The sequence below is a fragment of the Haliotis cracherodii genome, unplaced genomic scaffold (assembly GCF_022045235.1).
Source record: "Haliotis cracherodii isolate W230 unplaced genomic scaffold, xgHalCrac1.p SCAF_4, whole genome shotgun sequence".
Classification (NCBI taxonomy): Eukaryota; Metazoa; Mollusca; class Gastropoda; order Lepetellida; family Haliotidae; genus Haliotis; species Haliotis cracherodii.
In genome coordinates, this window is record NW_027266297.1 from 29,187,089 (window position 1) to 29,195,612 (window position 8,524).

The window sequence follows — 8,524 nt, forward strand, 5'->3', positions numbered from 1 at the left end:
TCACCCCCGCCCTCACCACATCCTCATCCCATCCTCACCCGTCCTCACCCCCATCCTCACCACATCCTCACCCCGTCCTCACCCCATCCTCACCCCGTCCTCACCATATCCTCACCCCCGCCCTCACCACACCCTCATCCCGTGACATAGAACATATCAACCAAAGTTAAACTTAACTAACGGGCAAAAGAAACGTAAAATGTTTGTTCTATCCGATGACATTGATATCGCCCAGCTCCTGTGGTCAGTCATCCCATGCTCTGATTTTTGCCATTTGTCATTGTTCAGAAATAGGGGTGTGCTTAACTTTTCGAGTGTCGAGAACGTCAAGGCTATGAAGAATTATAATGAACAAATGAACCCGTGCATGAGAAATAGAAATGCCGAGGGATGTGTACATAAAATAAGACCACAAAGACCCGGGGGTTGGAAATGACGAGTGATGTGGAGATAAACGAGGACCACAAAGACCTGTGTGGGGGAAATGTCGAGGGATGTGTAGATAAATGAGGACCACATAGACCTGAGTGTGGATATGTCGTGGGATGTGTAGATAAATGAGGACCACACAGACCTGATTGTGGATATGTCGTGGGATGTGTAGATAAATGAGGACCACATAGACCTGATTGTGGATATGTCGTGGGATGTGTAGATAAATGAGGACCACATAGACCTGAGTGTGGATATGTCGTGGGATGTGTAGATAAATGAGGACCACATAGACCTGAGTGTGGATATGTCGTGGGATGTGTAGATAAATGAGGACGACATAGACCTGCGTGTGGATATGTCGTGGGATGTGTAGATAAATGAGGACCACATAGACCTGAGTGTGGATATGACGAGGGATGTGTAGATAAATGAGGACGACATAGACCTGCGTGTGGATATGTCGTGGGATGTGTAGATAAATGAGGACCACATAGACCTGAGTGTGGATATGACGAGGGATGTGTAGATAAATGAGGACCACATAGACCTGAGTGTGGATATGTCGTGGGATGTGTAGATAAATGAGGACCACATAGACCTGTGTGTGGATATGTCGTGGGATGTGTAGATAAATGAGGACCACATAGACCTGAGTGTGGATATGTCGAGGGATGTGTAGATAAATGAGGACCACATAGACCTGAGTGTGGATATGTCGTGGGATGTGTAGATAAATGAGGACCACATAGACCTGCGTGTGGATATGTCGTGGGATGTGTAGATAAATGAGGACCACATAGACCTGAGTGTGGATATGACGAGGGATGTGTAGATAAATGAGGACCACATAGACCTGAGTGTGGATATGTCGTGGGATGTGTAGATAAATGAGGACCACATAGACCTGAGTGTGGATATGACGAGGGATGTGTAGATAAATGAGGACCACATAGACCTGAGTGTGGATATGACGAGGGATGTGTAGATAAATGAGGACCACATAGACCTGAGTGTGGATATGACGAGGGATGTGTAGATAAATGAGGACCACATAGACCTGAGTGTGGATATGTCGAGGGATGTGTAGATAAATGAGGACCACATAGACCTGAGTGTGGATATGACGAGGGATGTGTAGATAAATGAGGACCACATAGACCTGAGTGTGGATATGTCGAGGGATGTGTAGATAAATGAGGACCACATAGACCTGAGTGTGGATATGTCGAGGGATGTGTAGATAAATGAGGACCACATAGACCTGAGTGTGGATATGACGAGGGATGTGTAGATAAATGAGGACCACATAGACCTGTGTGTGGATATGTCGAGGGATGTGTAGATAAATGAGGACCACATAGACCTGAGTGTGGATATGACGAGGGATGTGTAGATAAATGAGGACCACATAGACCTGAGTGTGGATATGTCGAGGGATGTGTAGATAAATGAGGACCACATAGACCTGTGTGTGGATATGTCGAGGGATGTGTAGATAAATGAGGACGACATAGACCTGTGTGTGGATATGTCGTGGGATGTGTAGATAAATGAGGACCACATAGACCTGAGTCTGGATATGTCGAGGGATGTGTAGATAAATGAGGACCACATAGACCTGTGTGTGGATATGTCGAGGGATGTGTAGATAAATGAGGACCACATAGACCTGAATGTGGATATGACGAGGGATGTGTAGATAAATGAGGACCACATAGACCTGAGTGTGGGTATGTCGAGGGATGTGTAGATAAATGAGGACCACATAGACCTGAGTGTGGATATGTCGAGGGATGTATAGATAAATGAGGATCACATAGACCTGAGTGTGGATGTGTTCAGGGATGTGTAGATAAATGAGGACCCCATAGACCTGTGTGTGGATATGTCGAGGGATGTGTAGATAAATGAGGATCACATAGACCTGAGTGTGGATATGACGAGGGATGTGCAGATAAATGAGGACCACATAGACCTGTGTTGATATGACAAGGGATGTGTAGATAAATGAGGACCACATAGACCTGAGTGTGGATATATCGAGGGATGTGTAGATAAATGAGGACCACATAGACCAGTGTGTGGATATGTCGAGGGATGTGTAGATAAATGAGGACCACATAGACCTGAGTGTGGATGTGTTCAGGGATGTGTAGATAAAGAGGACCACATAGACCTGAGTGTGGGTATGTCATGGGATGTGTAGATACATGAGGACCACATAGACCTGAGTGTGGATATGACGAGGGATGTGTAGATAAATGAGGACCACATAGACCTGAGTGCAGATATAGCTGTATAGAACACAGATATAGCTGTATAGAACACAGATATAGCTGTATAGAACACAGATATAGCTGTATAGAACACAGATATAGCTGTATAGAACGCAGATATAGCTGTATAGAACGCAGGTATAGCTGTATAGAACGCAGATATAGCTGTATAGAACGCAGATATAGCTGTATAGAACGCAGATATAGCTGTATATAACACAGATATAGTTGTATATAACGCAGATACAGCTGTATATAACGCTAATATAGGTGTATATAACCAAGATATAGCTGTATATAACGTAGATATTGTTGTATTTAACGCAGATGTAGCTGTATATAACGCAGATACAGCTGTATATAACGCAGATACAGCTGTATATAATGCAGATATAGCTGTATATAACGCAGATATAGGTGTATATAACCACGATATAGCTGTAGACAAGGTTGTGTTCCAAGTAGCACACAAACTCTAGGTAGTCAGTGAGTTAATATAGGGTTTTACGCTTTTACGAGTATTTCGCTGCCAACATAAATTGAAGTGAGTGAGTTGGGTTTAACGCAGTATTCCAGTTATATCTCGGCGTGTCAGCTTAATGTGAGAGGAAAGCCCGAAGTGATGCAGGTCTCAGACGTTTACCACTTCGTTGAAACCCACGAGGACGGGTATGGTGCTGATAAACCTAGAAACATAATCGGAGCGAACCGGGATTCGAACCCACAATCATAGGTTTCTGAGGGACGCACAGCGAACGTGGCGCCTTAGACGACTGGGCCACCCGTGCCCCCAACATACATTGGAAGGAGAGAAACATGTGTCTAGGTCGTAGATTTGTGCCACGTCGGAGCAACCTATGAGCACCGGTACTATGCTAACATTACAAGGATTACAATAAGAGTTAAAAGTCTGGCACAGTGTGGAAACTAAACTTTGGAGACGTTGAACATCATACCTTTTTTTACAATGAACTATAAATCTCAGCCAGGACACTTACCTTCTTTATACATACCTTCTCCATGATTATTTGTTTGGAGACCAGAATATATGACATGGAATAACTTAGTATTTGCTAATCAGAAAGAATAATAGCAATCATGCATAATGTATTACTGATATTACCAAGTAACACATCAGAGACTTCCACTATGACAAAGGTACATCGAAACTCTTTTATTTATAAACGTGGAGTTGTTTGGATTTCCATGTTGCCGGCAACAAACAGGCTTTTCGTATTCTGTTTGATATAAGAAACAATTTAACATCAACAACCGAAAAGGAGGAAGAGGCAATTTCACCAAAGAAACTACTCAAAGCTCAGTGTGGTTAACGTCTAAGACCTAAATCCCTTTGGGGTTTCCTGCCACTCTTTACTGACACGCCGTGATGAAACAGTTTTACGGTTATAAGTGGTGCTTAACCAAACTCTCAAAATTCGCTGTTTATGCTTTCCTCGCTCTGCATAACGACTCACTCAACAGAACAAATGACTTACAGAAATATGGAAGAGAGTGGTCTATTCAATCGTTATGAATAAAGTATGTATATTTAATGCATGCAGTTGTAAAGGTTTGAGTGACAGTGTACCGGATTATGAAATGGAGTCAAAGCTTCTCGACTCCTCCATTCTCTTTTATACGTCTCTTCCATCTGTAATGGCTATCGGGTGAACACAATGTCGGATCTGACTGACCCGGCAGTGAGGTGGTGAGGTGAAATGGGGTTTAACGTCGCGTCCAAGATCATTGCACTTATATAGCGCAATAGTGTGTGTGTGGCTGCTTGTATACTAGACCGGAGTGATGCCGATTTATGGTGCTAACTCACTGAGATACCATGCCGCAGTTTAACACTATGAATACCCCACTCAGACACTGTATACTGACTCCGAGCCGACCAGTCCTTGTTTTAGCCCCTTAATGCCGAGCGCCAGACAGGGTAACAACAAGAGCCATCTTTTAACGTCTTTTTGGTATGACGCGGCCGGGGATCGAACTGCGGAACTTCCGCTCTCCGTGCGGACGCTCTACCACTAGACCACGGAGGCGGTCCACAGCATCCAGTGGGCGGTGGGATATTTTAGTGGTTACGCCAAAGGCCTGGGTTCGGTTCCCACTCACTCACTCACTCACTCTACCACTTTGTTCGTCTAGAGTCGATTATTAACAGACTACATGATGTGATATGGCTGTATACAGTTTTAGTGTATATTTTGACACAAATCACCCAATCACTCACCTACACCTAGTCACTCACTTCATGAATAAATCAGTGTGATGGTTCAGTTCGAAACAGTTGCATCACGATGAGCGTGTAAATAGCTTCATTGTCCTTGTGAAGGGTACATGTCAGCAAACCTAAGTTCGACCATAAATTAGTTCGAAATAATAAGACGAGGTGAGGTGAAATGGGGTTTAACGTCGCGTTCAAGACTATTGCACTTACATTGCGACGTGCATAACAGTAAACATGTGGTTGCTTGAACTAGTCCGGACTAATGCCGGTTTTATAGGACTAGCCCACTGAGACACCATGCATGGACACCCCACTCAGACACAGTGTACTGACTGCGAGCCGACCAGTCCTTGTTTTCCTTGTTTTAGCCCGTTAATGCCGAGCGTCAGACAGGGTAACAATAGGTACCATCGTTTAACGTCTTTTGATATGACGTGGCGGGTGATCGAACAAAAAAAAGATCACCTGCCGACCAGTCCTTGTTTTAGCCCCTTAATGCCGAGCGTCAGACAGGGTAACAATAGGTACCATCGTTTAACGTCTTTTGATATGACGTGGCCGGTGATCGAACAAAAAAAAGATCACCTGCCGACCAGTCCTTGTTTTAGCCCCTTAATGCCGAGCGTCAGACAGGGTAACAATAGGTACCATCGTTTAACGTCTTTTGGTATGACGTGGCCGGTGATCGAACAAAAAAAAGATCACCTGCCGACCAGTCCTTGTTTTAGCCCCTTATATGCCGAGCGTCAGACAGGGTAACAATAGATACCATCGTTTAACGTCTTTTGGTATGACGGGGCCGGTGATCGAACAAAAAAAAGATCACCTGCCGACCAGTCCTTGTTTTAGCCCCTTAATGCCGAGCGTCAGACAGGGTAACAATAGATACCATCTTTTAACGTCTATTGGTATGACGTGGCCGGTGATCGAACCCAAAAAAGATCACCTGCCGACCAGTCCTTGTTTTAGCCCCTTAATGCCGAGCGTCAGAAAGCGTAACAATAGGTACCATCGTTTAACGTCTTTGGGTACGACCCGGCCGGTGATCGAACAAAAAAAAGATCACCTGCCGACCAGTCTTTATTTTAGCTCCTTAATGCCGAGAGCCAGACAGGGTAACAATAAGTACCATCGTTTAACGTCTTTGGGTACGACGCGGCCGGTGATCGAACCAAAAAAAGATCACCTTCCGCTCTCCGGGCAGACGCTCTATCCACTAGACCACAGAGGCGCGTTTTGCAACGGTATAGGTTTCCGTACCTCGACTACCAGAATTAATAGTGTATAAGCTATAAGTATATATGTATACCAGTATGTGCTCGGTGATAAGACTAACTCAGTAACTAACAGTGAGGGTGAAACTGAGGATGAGGGTGCCAAGATACCTCTTCTGGTGCTGTTTCCAAACTTGCTGTCGACATTTTCACACGGAACGAGTATAATCCATACATACATCAGTAATCAACTCCTTACCATACTAACTTCGGTAACGACTCATAAACCATATAAACACTCCGTTCAAATACACGACAGCCCTTAGCAACACCTTCACCGACACGCCTAATCAAATACGCATTGATACGAAATCAAATAAATTATTTCCTCCAACATGTACCTTTAATTTGAACAAGTCTATGACTTGACCGTGACTATATACATATCACCACCATGTTGACTCTACCAGCGTGTGATTGTACCGGGGCACGCAACAGCAATTTATTGCCGAGAGCCAAGAGGTATACGGTTCGAATAAGGCACGTAGGTACTTAATCCAAGCCTTTGTGATACCAAATGAGAGCTCGACAGGAGGGTAAGCGAGTCCCAATGTCCCATTTAAAAGCTTGTCGTCATGTATAGAGTTTGTGAACATAATACGACACCCTCGCAACGTGTTGTGGGTGAATGAATCGAGACATGTAACAAGCAGGTTACCTCCCTTGTTTGTTTAGTATTCGTTAGACAGAGGTCGCTGAAAGTTTATATTTAGTTAAAATTTGTTTTTCGGTATGGCATTTGTAAGTTTGTAAGGTTAAGTGTGGAGAGTTCCTCAAAGGGTGTGTGTGGGGGTGCGCCCCCCCCCCCCCCCCCCCTTTTTTTATTTCGAAAAAAATCTTTATTTCTGTATAAGTTACCACCAAAGACAATAAATAGATCTTAATTGTGCACCCCCCCCCCCTTTTTTTTTAAAACTGTATCCGCCCATGTTCCTTATCACTTTTATTATGTCCCCCAATATATGAAATTCTTCATTATTTAACCCTGAATAAATTCGAAGTGATGCACTGTTTTCGACGCCTTAATGTTCACGTATATGAGGTTATTGTGGTTTCGAATGTATATAAACTGCTGGGTAAAAGAAAGTATGACCTTATGTTTGATGGCGACTAAAAATAAAACCAACAAGAAATGGTTAATGGTAATGTATTTGATACGGGTAACATAGTTGTCTTGGACCTTTCATTACATACAGATCTACATACACTCCTCCCGTTTTGAAATCATCTTCATCAGAAAAATGAATTGAAAGAACGATAATAGTGTCCGTTTAGATTCTGTGCATAAAACATTAGAACCATTTACAATGACACTTTAGACCCTTTAGATCTGTACAAAGCGATTTCAGCACTGCGGCTATCATTCCTCCATAACTGTCACGTAACTGTCTGTTGTACATCTATGTAGTCTTGTGACTACTAGCATAACTCAAGTGTCAAAAGGTAGAAACGTGAATGTTTTTTGTCGACTTTGTACACCATGAGACCGCAAAGCTGAGATAAACACTGACTTCGCACACAAAACTAGGCGATGTTTTCGTTTTGAGACGACCAAGCACTCGGAAAACTTCGGAAAAGGTGCGGGTCGCTGTTTAGAAATGCCTGGCCTTCCTGTTTCCGATAGCATGGTAACCTCGGATTTTTTCCATTGGAAAGTTTGTCATCTTAACCAGGGGCCCGTTTCATAAAGCCATCTTAGCGCTTCTATGTTAAAGTATTGGAGTTACAGTTCATTTAAAATCAGTATTATTCATTGATATATTGATCATGACGATCAAGAATACACGCATTTAGCATAGTCCTGCCAAATTGTACTAAATACTTTACGTTTCGGGATTAAGACTGAGAAGTCCTGCTGTGTGAGTCATTCAATTAGACTATCTCCGTTAAGTTATCGAGCAGGTAGGTAGATTTTAAGTGCTCTTCTTGAATTTTCTACAACCGCGTTTCAACAGATCTGGACTGTTCATCGCATGTTTGGATTGCGACAAAAAAAAACAGTACTCGGATGAAACTGACCATTTACTTTACTGACATACAAATGAACCTCCCGCGGACGTCGTACATTTAAACTCAGCATAGACATGTGCTTCCTGTTGTTCATTTGAAAGAGATAGAATAGAAAATATCACAAGTACTTACTTTTTAATAGCCAGTTCTCACTTGATTGTGTTGCACTCGAGAATTGGCACCCAACTACACCACAATATTTCCTTTTTTCTCTCCTGTAAACCCTGATCTAAGATCCGTTTTGAGATACCTATCAACTATGATTCCTGTGACACTGAATAAGTTTTAATGCA